The sequence below is a fragment of the Coregonus clupeaformis genome, unplaced genomic scaffold, assembly GCF_020615455.1.
Source record: "Coregonus clupeaformis isolate EN_2021a unplaced genomic scaffold, ASM2061545v1 scaf0159, whole genome shotgun sequence".
NCBI classification, from domain to species: domain Eukaryota; kingdom Metazoa; phylum Chordata; class Actinopteri; order Salmoniformes; family Salmonidae; genus Coregonus; species Coregonus clupeaformis.
The window spans coordinates 273,417-287,975 of NW_025533614.1; the positions used below are offsets into that span (position 1 = coordinate 273,417).

Consider the following 14,559-nt stretch of genomic DNA (forward strand, 5'->3'; position numbering starts at 1 on the left):
TATCATGGCTCTATATATTACTGTGTTGCCTTGGATTTGTTTTGGCAATAGGGACTGTGAAGAGACATCTGGTTGCATGTCTTGTGGAGTATGAATGTCTTTCAGAGCTGTATGTTAGTTGATTGAATAGACATTTTGGAGTTTTTAACACAATAATATTTCTTACAAAACGAGAAGTGATGCAGACAATCTCTCTTCTACTTTGAGCCAGGAAAGATCAACATGCATTTTGTTGACATTAGCTCTATGTGAACAATGCAGGGCAAGACGTGCTGTTTTGTTTTGGACCAGCTGTAGCTTTATTATGTCTTTCTTTGCAGCACCTGACCATATTACCGGGCAGTATTCAAGATAGGATAAAACTAGAGCCTGTAGGACCTGTAAGAATGCTGAGCATGTCTTTATCACAGACAGACCTCTTCCCATCTTTACAACCATTGAATCAATATGCTTTGACCATGACAGTTTACAATCTAAGGTAGCACCAAGCAATTTAGTCTCCTCAACTCGCTCAATATCCACATTTTCCATTATCAGATCCAGCTGAGGTCTAGACCTTAGGGAATGATTTGTTCCAAATACTATGCTCTTAGTCTTAGGACTAATCTAGGACTAATCTAGTCTCAGAACTAATTTGTTACTGACCACCCATTCTGAAACTAACTGCAACTCTCTGTTTAGAGTTGCAGTGATTTCACTAGCTGTGGCTTCTGGCGTGTATAGGGTTGAATCATCAGCATACACAGGCTTTGTTTAAGGCTAGTGGTAGATCATTAGTAAAAATAGAAAACAGTAACCGGCCAAGACCACTTCCTTGCGGAATACCACACTCAACATGTTTTACTTTAGAGATGCTTCCATTAAAGAAAACCCTCTGTGTTCTATTGGATAGCTTTCGATCCACAATATGGCAGAGGGTGTAAAGCCATAACACATACATTTTTCCACTAACAGATTATGGTCAATAATATCAAAGGCTACACTGAAGACTAACAGTACAGCTCCCACAATCTTCTTATTATCAATTACTTTCAGCCAGTCATCAGTCATTTGTGTCAGTGCAGTACAGGTTGAGTGGCTTTCTCGATAGGCATACTGAAAGTCTGTTGTTAATTTGTTCATAGAGGAATAACATTGTATCTGCTGGTCAAACAAAACAAAGTCCAAAAAGTTTGCCAAGAGCCAGCAGTAGACTGATTGGTCGGCTGTTAGAACCAGTAAAGAGGAATGACTTTAGCTTCCTTCCAGGTTTGAGGAATGTGAACAACACGCTGTGGGCTCTGCTTGGAGAGATGCTCCACCACTATCACACATCTCAGATCTGTCAGGGCTGATGCATGTGTCTGTCTGCCATGTTCACCACACACTGTTGGCAGGAAGGATATGCAACTAGCCACCATCATAGCTGCGGTAGCTGACACTGGAGGGACTCACACCCTAAAATCCTTTACTGTATATGTGCGAGAGCACTGCCTCAGGTGACCATGTGTCTGTTTTGTCTGGCCCTCATTGGCAGCTGCAGCCTCACACTCTGTGTCCAAACAAGTGGATTTGACTCAGGATGTTTGATATCACAAGGGCATTTTATTGTGTCTCCACGGTTTCCCTACGTACCAACATACATGGTTGTTTGGGCCAGATAAGATCCTGAAAGAATAGCCACAGACCAGAGCAGAGCTTCAGTTAAGCCACCAGTATCAGGACCATGAGAGAGAGACCATGGAGCTGCTTAGGAAGGGGTCATGAAGAGGTCACTGAGGACTAGTAGCTGGTGGTGTTGTTACTGCTGCACTGTGTACTAACTGTCATTACTGAAGCGTGTATTTAGTCATATAACCATTACTGTAAATGTATTTATGTTCTGCTATTTCTTTATTGTTCTGCGATGCTTTAGCATATTCCTCTAGTAATAACATGTGCACTCTTGTTGGCCGTACCCATCCTTCAACTCCAAGGACTTCAGCCATGTATGTCTTTTTAGCACCCAGGATTATGATTATCTCTCTGAGCACTGCTTTACAGCTTAGGTCTGAATTGTAGAACAACTGATTCTGTATCTATATTCAGTTGTTTACATTTATTTTCTTGTTGCATGCACAATACCTAGCTAGTCCTGCCTCATTCTGAAACTAGAACAGATCGATCAATCCACAGGTGTCAGGAGATAATATATCCAAAATGCATAGCTAATATTTTCAAGCAGCTGAAAGGATTTTCTCCTGTAATAAGAGGGTGTGTTCATGCTAATGACTGATATTTCCCATGTCCCCATGCTCCTCTACAGGAGACCTGGTGAGGTCTGCACCTGGTTAGAAAATGTACAGGAGAGTGTTTGTCGCTCCAGGGGTTTGAACCTGTGACCTCTCTATAATAACACTAATCACCTACACATGCAAGGAGTTGTTCAACTATTCATGGCTTAGTTCTCTCACCTGATTAGAGAAACAGGTGTAATAGGGTTGCAAAGGGAGGGTATATTACTGGAAACTTTCAAAGTTTACCAGTAAACTACCAGAATTTTGGTAGCTTTCAAGGTTTTGGGGTAATTTTATAAAATGGCATCTAATGGCCTTTTTGGGTACTTCAGATTATCACATGTCCGTAATTATTTCTGGCCCTCTGTGTGGCCTTATCACATGGACAATATATACAATAATAAAATAAGATGATTTTAAAATACAACATTGAATAACAAAGCTGTAAAACATTATCCTAAATATAAACCATCAAGTTAGTGAATACCATTGGTGTTTAATATTAGGATTTCAGCATGAAATATCCTTTATTAATTTTCTTTACACACTTTTATTTATTTTACTATGTCCATAAGTCTTTGTTGCAAATCATTTTTTGTCATTAATTAGGCTATTTTCTCTTGAACCATATGGTTTATCCACTAGAAACTCATGGACAATATGGACAGATATAAAAAAAAATATGAATACATTTTATTCAACTATAAATTACCAAAGTCACCATAGATTACTGAAGATTCTGGTAACTTTGGTAAATTACCGGTAGCTTTGCAACCCTAGTCTGTAAGTAGGACACTTAAGTAGTGTCATAACAAATGGGTATGCTTTCCGCCCAAGTGCAGTTTTGATTTCTTTGCTTGATTATTCCTTCCCCATCTGTAGAAACTTGCCTCAAGCAAATCCAAGTAACCTTCAGAATTATTATTTTACGCTTATTTGAAACAGGGACAATGTACAGCAAAACATAAGTCTCAGAAGTGAGAAGTGATGTGTTAGCTAACATCTATTGCACACTGTGCATACAAAGTATTTTATATTGTTGAAATTCTCAGCCTATCCATTGTAAGCCTGTCCCTTGCTCTTGGGTCTTTCTAAAATACACCTTTGGGGGATGAGTGTCCCCAGTATCTGCAACCACGATACAAAAGCAACAAATACATTTTCACTGGAAACCATCAAAGGTAAATACATTTTTATTACCGCATTAGTGTTTAACTTTAACATCATAAAAAAGGTACCACATCCACCATTATGAGATCCTATTTCAAGCTGCCTGCACAATGTCTATGTGCCTGAACGCTAAAAGAATGTGCTCCACAAAAATCTTTGCAACATGATACAATGCCATTGTGAGGGAAACCAAACTTTCCCCCATCAAGTGATAAACATGGGGGCCACAGCAATTGTTCAGGTGCAAGATCTTGTGAGTTTTGCCCCCGGACAGAATCCATTCACTTTTATTATGGAGAGGAAGATCATTCTGTGAGGTTGAGAAACACCCAGAAATGTTAATGTGTTTTTCTGTAACTTATACCAAGTGCACCCATGGAATCCTCTGTTATGCATGATAAGACTACACCTGTTTGTTATTGGAGGAGATAATTCAACCAAATGCTCAGCTGTAAAATGGCTACAATCAACCTTTCTTCACCCATGGGTGTGGTTACCAGTCCGTTACACATGTATCTTCCTCTTTGATTATTGCGCAGTTCCTTACACCACTATTCTCTCAGTGACTCCTTAGACAGTACATAAGGGCTGTCAGTGTATGAAGTCTTTAATCAGACAACAGTCTATCAAAGAGAATCTATGTTGCAGCTAAACACTGAACTCTGGAGTCTCTACAGAAGCTTCTGGAACAAAACTCCTTTTCCATCGAGGCGGGGATAGCTTTCATTCTTGCTAGCAGAGAATGGCCATAGCGGATGAGCCCTTTAGCCTTGTTGCACACATCAAAGAAGCTAGCTACTGTCACTGGGTGAGCTAGAGCGAAAGCCTACAAGCTGCCTCAGGCATGCATACAAAAACAGTTTTTCAGTATAAAAATCTGATCTGTAACTCTGATCCCTAATATTCTCAACATTCAAAGCTTGGGCAGTCTGACAACTCCAGTGAATATGGTAAGACAATAATGATGAAACATGAATAGGGCCTGGAGTATTTCCTTGTTAGGTTACAAGGTCAGGAAAGACTTGTGGCGTTAAAAATGATCAAATACTTCTCAACTGAGATCAGTACTACCCTTCCTTCTGCATGATTGCACATATATAGACCTTATTCATGCAGGTGTATTTTTGCTTTTGGCACAGGCGGTAACACTCTCTCACCATAGCAGACACACGTCTGTGAGCACAGACAAAACATCCAGAGTTGGCCGCTTCCAAAACAGGGCACATACCTGACATTCCCACTCGTTCCCATGATAGAGTCGATGAGTGGCGGAAATGTCCTAAATGAGGAGCAGGTCGCTAGGGGTCATGTTGAGGATTATTTCAATTGGGGGAAACTAAGATTTAGCTCCTCTCTCGGCTCATGGCAGTAAAGCCTTTATTTGCTTTTCAGCACAGTAGCAGTCACACAAACACTAGTAATCTTAAGGGTCTCAACCGCTTCAGAGCATGCTGCCCACTGCCATGGAGGGCTGGGCGACCACATAGTGGCTTAGTGGGGCCTAGTGTACTAATCACAGATTACATTTACAAGAGGATGGAGAGTGACCACATAGAGAGTTTGTGGAAAAAAACATTATTTCCTTAACCTGCCTTCAATGATGCTCATTTGAAAGAGGTCCTCTGTGTTTAGCATTTGAGGTAAACTCTGGGTGGCTCACAAGCTTGGAGGCTGGTTTATAGTGAGCTCTAAAATACCCCCATAAACTCTCCTCTCCATTTCATTCAGTAGCCTGACCTCTGGGTCTGCACCCCACTGGCCTGACCAGAGCTGCCCAGTGAACGAGGCCACTGCCTGGGACACGACCTCCAGCGTTGCAGGTGCTGCCCCTCACTTCTGCCCGGGGGCCCTACATTGTAAGTCATTGCTCCAATAGTAAATACGGCGCCACAATGAGACCCCTGAGGCAGCAAGGGGAGGGTGTCAGTCAAGACAATGGTGAGAATGAGTCACGGCCGTGAAACCAAGCAGAGTCTGTGTTTTGGTTGGCCTTCACCTTGTTGTGGCTGGTGTTCTAGCGCTCATCTGTCAGCAGCATGTGCAGTTGATTCATTAAATCAGGCATTGAGTGAGAGACTTTGGGGTGGTAATCGGGAGCGCTCAAACTTGTAAGTGCAGGTTACATCAGGTAAGCTCCACTTGGCACTCTGATGACGCTAGTTTCCCTGCAGCGGTGCAGTCAAGTGGATCTGCTGCAGTTGACATTCAGTCGTTGTAAATGGGGAGTGTTGCATTCTAAATACGAGCTGTGCTAATTGCCCCAGGTTTAATCTCTGACTGTCCTCTCATGGCTGGCATCAGACACCGCAACAAAGTTTCACAGCATCTCTCCCCTCTAGGATGACAATAAATAGTCTTTGTTGATGAGTTTGTTGAGATGTCAATTGTTTACTGTAGACCAGAGAATGAATGACTGGTGGAACCAACGTGGTTGTGATGCTGTAAGTCAGTCAAAGCACTATTGTTTTCGTCCCTCCAGTTTTGTAGACATGAATCACACTGATGAAACGTCTTTGTTTGCTTATCGGTTCAAAGTGATATGAGTCATTTCAAAAAGATACATCACTACAGAAATAATGAAATCTGCGTCCGTACAACAGCATTACTGGGCCCTCATGTCCTGATAGCTTCTGCAGAACTTTTAATCAAGTTATAGAACAGTACAGAACAGCTCAACAGTGTGTGAGGTCAATACTGCCTTGCCATACACCCTGTACCTTTAAAACCCAGTGAGGCGTGGGCCAGTGGGCCTGGCTGTGGCGGTGGCAGGCCTGGGACATGTCTGCTGTTAACGGATGTGACAACCCCGGTGTGACTGGGAGGGACTGTATAGCACCACACTGTGCTAGAGGTCAGAGGTCACATCACAGGCCTGCTGGATTAACACACCTGTCGCTGGAATAACTAGTCTTAATGAGCATAGTACCACTGGTCCCAGTCTGATACCAGTGGGCCAAGTGCTCCTGAGTGCCTCAGCCCAGAGTGCTGGGGCTGATTGGCGTTTGGTGGAACCTTAATGGAAAGCTCGGCTCTCAAGTCCCTTCCTTCATTAGTGACTCCACCGCGGGGCTCTTTCTGCAGGGGAACAAAGGGACCTAGCAACACAAAGTGACACATTCCAGGGATTAAGGAGCGTTGAAAGATTGTGCCGTTAAAAGAGACACAATATTTCCTGACGTGAGAGAAATGTTTTTTTTATAGGTTGTTCAATTTAACTCAGTTTAAGGGGCCACATAGTTTTTTCTCCAATCTACTGTAATTTCAAGATATAAACTATATATACAAAAGTATGGGGACACCCCTTCAAGTTAGTGGATTCGTCTTTTTCAGCCACACCCATTGCTGACAGGTGTATAACATCGAGCACACAGCCATGCAATCTCCATAGACAACCATTGGCAGTAGAATGGCCTTACTGAAGAGCTCAGTGACTTTCAATGTGGCACCGTCATAGGATGCCACCTTTCCAACAAGTCAGTTCATCAACTTTCTGCCCTGCTAGAGCTGCCCCGGTCAACTGTAAGTGCTGTTATTGTGAAGTGACATCAACCCCATCGAACACCTTTGGGATGAACTGGAACGCTGACTGCGAGCCAGACCTAATCGCCCAACATCAGTGCCCGACCTCACTAATGCTCTTGTGGCTGAATGGAAGCAAGTCCCCATAGCAATGTTCCAACATCTAGTGGAAAGCCTTCCCAGAAGAGTGTTATAGCAGCAAAGGGGGGACCAACTCCAGATTAATGCCCATGATTTTGGAATGAGATGTTCGACAAGCAGGTGTCCACATACTTGTGGTCATGTAGTGTATATGCAGCAGGAGAAAGCCATCTCTAGTCTATCTGAGAGAGTTGTTATAGCCCTGTGGTTTATTTTCTAGCTCTGGATGGGCCTCAACACGGGAATAGCCTTTAAAGGTTAGTTAAAATAGCCAGGGAGGAATAGGACAGAATGTAAGGGACCTGGGTCTCAGTAGGCCTGAATCTGCATTGTTGTCCTGTGGCTGGGACAGGAAAACTGTGGGAGTTTGGTGTGGTCGGACCAACCCTGGAAAATGACATCAATCCTTCTTCCCATGCACTGATTTCCTTTGAAGTTAAACCTCCATTAGATACTAAATGGACTTGGATTCTAAATGTAGAACCAAAGGTGACCTTATCCTACAAGCACCATGACTGACACAATGATTACCATAGATATTGGCCTTTTAAAAGCATTCTTGAACTGAATGATGACGTTTTCTCTCTGGCTGTCATCCTAGTGAGACAGAGTGGTGCGTAAGAAGTTCCTGTCTCTCTTTTATAGAGCTGATAAACTGACATGATGAAGTAGTGACCATGTGGAAGGCCTGACTCTGAAGGGCCAAAGTCAGAGGGGTCCTGGCTCTCAGAGCATGCTGCCATTATACACCCCCATTTCCCAACTGTTACCCCCAATGACCCTGGAGCAGATAGAGGCTCAGGGCTGACCTCTGCCTCTCAGACCCCAGAACAAAGCCCTGGCCATGCCATTGTGTCCGCCTCCCATGTGTCAGTGTGTGTGGAAACTTCCGTAAGTGTGTGCATGCGTGTTCGCACGTGAGTGCAAAAGTCTGAGCTTATGCCTGTGTGTGAGTTAGAGTATAATGCCGGCAGACGAGGGGAGGTTGAGAGGGTTATCAGAGAGCCCACTGGGGGAAACACTGAATATGTTTCGGTTGGAGGCTGCTGGGAACCCCAACCTCATTAAAGCAGCCCAGTACAGAGGAATGTCTGAGAGAAGAGGACCAGGACCCTCGAGATTCCTCCTCTGCCTCTCAGCTGGCTGTAGTGGTCTGCAGCACCTGCCATATGGGACCACCCTCTCCAGTAGCGTGGGAAACAAACACCAGAAGAGTCACACCTGTAAAACAAAAGGAAAAAAATACGCTCATTATTCACATGGGGAAAATAATGCACCAAATCTGACTTGACACATAGAAAAGGTTTCCTTGTCAAGTCCTGTGGCAAAATGATGTTCCTATGTGTAACAATGCGTGCAATGGAAACAGAGCCACCTGAGAGAGTTCAGCACAGTGAAAAGCGTTGGGATATGTTTTTTAAGAAGCAGGAAGACTACCGTTCACATGCCATGTGATACAGTACATCCCCTTGTCTGATAATGATGGTGCTCCAGATTCTCCACCATTACCATGCATTTTAGATGGCTCAGGTTTCTCTGAGGAGGCAGAGGAAGGAAATGAGAAGCCTTGGTTATGTAATGCAATAACTCACAGGGCTGAGGAGTTCTCTTCAAGACAAAAACTTGGGAACATGTACTTACTTTGTTCTCTTTATAAGTGCCAGGGAGAACTGCAACCAATGCAGTATATATACACTACATTACCAAAAGTATGTGGACACCTGGTCGTCGAACATCTCACTCCAAAATCATGGGCATTAATATGGAGTTGGTCCCCCCTTTGCTTCTATAATAGCATCCACTTTCTTGGAAGGCTTTCCACTAGATGTTGGAACATTGCTATGGGGACTTGCTTCCATTCAGCCACAAGAGTATTAGTGAGATCGGGCACTGATGTTGGGCGATTAGGCCTTGCTCGCTGTCGGCATTCCAATTCATCCCAAAGGTGTTCGATGGGGTTGAGGTCAGGGTTCTGTGCAGGCCAGTCAAGTTCTTCCACACCGATCTTGACAAACCATTTCTGTATGGACCTCGCTTTGTGCACGGGAGGGCATTGTCATGCTGAAACAGGAAAGGGCCTTCCCCAAACTGTTGCCACAAAGGTCGAAGCACAGAATCGTCTAGAATGTCATTGTAAGCTGTAGCGATAAGATTTCCCTTCACTGGAGCTAAGGGGCCTAGCCTGAACCATGAAAAACAACTCCAGACCATTATTCCTCCTCCACCAAACTTTACAGTTGGCACTATGCATTGGGGCAGGTAGTGTTCTCCTGGCATCCTCCAAATCCAGATTTGTCTGTTGGTGAAGTGTGATTCATCACTCCAGAGAACGCATTTCCACTGCTCCAGAGTCCAATGGCAGCGAGCTTTACACCACTCCAGCCGACGCTTGACATTGCGCATGGTGATCTTAGGCTTGTGTACAGCTGCTCGGCCATGGAAACCCATTTCATGAAGCTCCTGACAAACACTTATTGTGCTGACGTTGCTTCCAGAGGCAGTTTGGAACTTGGTAGTGAGTGTTGCAACCGAGGACAGATTATTTTTACGCGCTACTCGCTTCAGCACTCGGCAGTCCCGTTCTGTGAGCTTGTGTGGCCTAACACTTTGTGGCTGAGCCATTGTTTCTCCTAGACTTTCCACTTGACCGGGGCAGCTCTAGCAGGGCAGAAATTTGACGAACTGACATGTTGGAAAGTTGGCATCCTATGATGGTGCCATGTTGAAAGTCACTGAGCTCTTCAGTAAGGCCATTCAACTGCCAATGTTTAGCTATGGAGATTGCATGGCTGTATGCTCAATTTTATACACCTGTCAGCAACGGGTGTGGCTGAAATAGCCGAATCCACAAATTTGAAGGGGTGTCCACATACTTTTGTATATATAGTGTGTATATACAGTAAATATATATATATATACAGTTGAAGTCGGAAGTTTATATACACCTTAGCGAAATACATTTAAACTGAGTTTTTCACAATTCCTGACATTTAATCCTAGTAAAAATTCCCTATCTTTGGTCAGTTAGGATCACCACTTTATTTTAAGAATGTGAAATGTCAGAATAATAGTAGAGAGAATGATTTATTTCAGCTTTTATTTATTTCATCACATTCCCTGTAGGTCAGAAATTTACATACGCTCAATTAGTATTTGGTAGCATTGCCTTTAAATTGTTTAACTTGGGTCAAACGTTTCGGGTAGCCTTCCACAAGCTTTCCCAAAATAAGTTGGGTGAATTTTGGCCCATTCCTCCTGACAGAGCTGGTGTAACTGAGTCAGGTTTGTAGGCCTCCTTGCTCGCACACGCTTTTTCAGTTCTGCCCACACATTTTCTATAGGATTGAGGTCAGGGCTTTGTGATGGCCACTCCAATACCTTGACTTTGTTGTCCTTAAGCCATTTTGCCACAACTTTGGAAGTATGCTTGGGGTTATTGTCCATTTAGAAGACCCATTTGCGACCAAGCTTTAAGTTCCTGACTGATGTCTTAAGATATTGCTTCAATATATATCCACATAATTTTCCTTCCTCATGATGCCATCTACTTTGTGAAGTGCACCAGTCCCTCCTGCAGCAAAGCACCCCCACAGCATGATGCTTCCACCCCCGCGCTTCACGGTTGACATGGTGTTCTTTGGCTTGCAAGAACCCCCTTTTTCCTCCAAACATAACGATGGACATTATGACCAAACAGTTCTATTTCTGTTTCATCAGACCAGAGGACATTTCTCCAAAAAGTATGATCTTTGTCGTGCAGTTGCAAACCGTAGTCTGGCTTTTTTATGCCGGTTTTGGAGCAGTGGCTTCTTCCTTGCTGAGCAGCCTTTCAGGTTATGTCGATATAGGACTCGTTTTACTGTGGATATAAATACTTTTGTACTTGTTTCCTCCAGCATCTTCACAAGGTCCTTTGCTGTTGTTCTGGGATTCATTTGCACTTTTCGCGCCAAAGTACGTTAATCTCTAGGATACAGAACGCGTCTCCTTCCTGAGCGGTATGACGGCTACATTGTCCCATGGTGTTTATACTTGCGTACTATTGTTTGTACAGATGAACGTGGTACCTTCAGGCATTTGGAAATTGCTCCCAAGGATGAACCAGACTTGTGGAGGTCTACAATTTTTTTTCTGAGGTCTTGGCTGATTTCTTTTGATTTTCCCATGATGTCAAGCAAAGAGGCACTGAGTTTGAAAGTAGGCCTTGAAATACATCCACGGGTACACCTCCAATTGACTCAAATTATGTCAATTAGCCTATCAGAAGCTTCTAAAGGCATGACATCATTTTCTGGAATTTTCCGAGCTGTTTAAAGGCACAGTCAACTTAGTGTATGTAAACTTCTGACCCACTGGAATTGTGATACAGTGAATTATAAATGAAATAATCTGTCTGTAAACAATTGTTGGAAAGATTACTTGTGTCATGCACAAAGTAGATGTCCTAACCGACTTGCCAAAACTATAGTTTGTTAACAAGAAATTGCTTCTTTAATCAGCACAACAGTTTTCACTTAGAATGTATTTGTTGCCATTCTAGGGTCATGCACTACTCATAAAACATATTTGTAACTTGTATTATTAAAAAACATAAAATACCGTCAAATACTGCCATACTGTCAAAAACAGTATGGCAGTATCATATGATATTTTGGCCATATCGCCCAGCCCTACACTTTCAGGGTGAAAACTTTCCCCACAGTCATCATAAAGGCTTCCCAGTCACTACCAAGCTGAGATGTTTGCTCTAAAAAGAGGCGTAGTCCTTATTCTCTAGGTTTAGTCTTGTAGACTGATTGCCTACCTGGCTGTAGGATGTTTGAGGCGTTGGAAATGTACATCTTATGACTAAGTCTCCTTATCCTTGACTGAACCTAAATACATGCATCTTCTTTTCAAGATGAAGTCTGTCTTGTCCTGATCATAAAGCAAAACAGAAATTACAATAAAAATCATGATGATTAATGGATTGAGGCATTTCTTGTCATTATTTACGGTTACTCCTCTGGTCTGGTCCATCGAGGGTCAACAAAGATAGCGCAAATATTCCTCCATTGCCCCGGCTTAACTGCCAGATTCAATATTTTGTGGCGTGAGTTTGCACAAAGTATATTGGTTTATTGACAGGGTTATAATTCTCTGGGACATTCTCAGGGACATGAAGATCTAGACAAACAGCCCACCCTGTCTGCACTGCCTGTCCCTGTCAGATCACAGATGGCCTGGGCAATGTGTTTGGGTAGAGTAGGACTGGCTTCTCTCCCCTCTTCCTAGTCGGCGGTAGAACCAGGTCTGTCTCTGTGACTAAATATGTTTTTTTGGCTGTCAGAAGGCATTCGGTTTTCTGTTATCTCATTTCCACCTTTTACTTGTCTTATTCTAATTCCCTTTCCATTTGTTTCTCTCTTCACAGCACCATAATATTGGCTAGCAGGTTGGGCTGAGCTCCTGTGGTCCATTCAACAGGAGCAGATGTTAAGCTGTGCTCTCAGTCCATCAGCGTCAGGCTGAGGTGTGTCTGGGGCTTAGAGGTTGTAGTGGTATTAGAGGCTGTGTGTAGTGGTATTAGAGGCTGTGTGTATGGTCCATGTGCTTGGTCAATGGCCTGTCCTGCTTATCTGCCCGCAGTGGGCCTGCACAGCCTGCAGTTGAAGAGCAGCTCAGGTCTGCATGGTCATTTCTCTTCACAAGCCGTGGACTGCCAGACAAAGGGCAGGCAGGCTGCAGCAGCTGCTTAACACGACACATTATAAAGTCAGAGTTGGGGCAAAAGAGTGTTTCTCCTCCGAGGCCAATTATTCATGAGATGCAGCAGAGGAAGCAGTCAGGTCTTAGCAGACGTGCAGTGCCTGTGACAAGTTTCCACTGCTCATGGGTTATTTATATCCCAGATTTTATGTGCATGTACTGTATGTCACCAAACCGGTTCATACATAACTATAGGGCCATAAATTAGGGAGAACATACATAGCCTACTGTAACTGTGAACTGTTGAAACTTGTTATGCTAAACAGGAAAGTTGGGTTAAGATGTATATAATGTCAAGTTCCACCATCTTATTCTCTCAACACTCTCACATACATTAGTGCAAGTATTATTGATTATTATTACACAAGTAGAAATAAGGTGAAAAACATCCCATGTGACAGTCCACCTACATTATAGATATAGACAGTATTATTATCACTTATCTAAGATCTAACAGGAGTAGTGGAGTGAACCCCAAATCCCCAAATAAACCACACATGATGAAATCCAGCCTTTTACTCATCCTTTGGTTCTTTAATTCCTGTTGCCTCCCTGAAAAAAAGCTCTTTCCTATTGTATTTCTGAACTGCATTTCATATTCAGTGTCTTTCAACTGCATTCTGCATTACGTTGAAGTGCTGTTAGTGCCTGAAGGGATAGGACACCTCGGGATTTCAGTTCTATGTGTATTGCGTATTCTATTATTCAAAGATGTTAATGCAACCCTTTATTTCAAGCAACACTAAGACTTTTGATTGTCTTTATCTCTGAACTAAAGTAACTGTTTACTTCATACATCAGGTGCATTCACTATTAAGAAGCACAAAATACTGGACCAAATATTTATTTTATTATATTGTGTGTTCTTAGAACCACTTAAAATAGAAAAGGAAATGGAATGAATTGCTTGCATAAGGTGGATGTACCTTTTGCCTAACATTAATTTGTTGTTTCATCTTCTGCTCTGGTATTGGCTCTGCCAGTGTGTGATCCTGAGCTGTGACCCAGCCCTGCGTCACGTGCATTCCCTTTCACTGAGAGGCACACACAGTATCTTGCTGGCGCCACTGAAAGCCACATCCTTTCATTCATGTTTGCCTGTCGTCCCTCTCCTTCTCCTACTTGCTCTGCCTTTAGCATACGTTTAGAAAGAGCCTGTCTGCATGCACTGCAATCACTTCCTTTTTTGTCCCTTTTATAGGGAGCTGTCACCCAGATGTCAACTGCTAAGCGAGACAAACAACACATCCCAGAATCCCCCAGAAGTCACAGCCTCTGAGACGTGAGGGGTACAAGACACATTCTTCAGTATCAGCTGGCCATTGCACTCTCCCCAAACTCTCTTCAATTATACCACACAGTGAAGCTGCATTGTGAGGTTCCAGTAATGTAATCCCCCTAAATCAAAATGCAAATCAGGCCTATTCTCAATCCTTTATGCTCCCTTCTTTTTTGAAGATGGCTAGCCGGCGAACGCTGTGATGGTGTTTTTGTGCTTTGTGTGGGAAGAAACCTTACTTTTACTGTTCAAGCCAAGACACAAAACAGGTCATAAACTCTACAAGTTCACTCCCTATGCCACACAGTTGTCAGTATGGAAAAAAACATCATTCTAGTGCATCGTCTGGATGTATGGTAATATGATTATTGATAATAGCACATGTAAAAAGTATATAATGTTACGGTATTGGAATGTTTGCCATAGAATGTAGTATAGGACATAATA

At 43.0% G+C, this 14,559-nt stretch overlaps 1 long non-coding RNA gene across 1 annotated transcript in view; it reads left to right on the forward strand.

Moving 5' to 3' along the window:
- The window catches only part of LOC121559482, a 33,325-nt gene extending 18,973 nt beyond the window's left edge, over positions 1-14,352 (forward strand). The window contains exon 3 of the long non-coding RNA XR_006658336.1: positions 14,035-14,352. This is a non-coding gene — a long non-coding RNA (uncharacterized LOC121559482). The remainder of the gene's footprint in view (positions 1-14,034) is intronic.
- Positions 14,353-14,559: the final 207 nt, after the last annotated feature.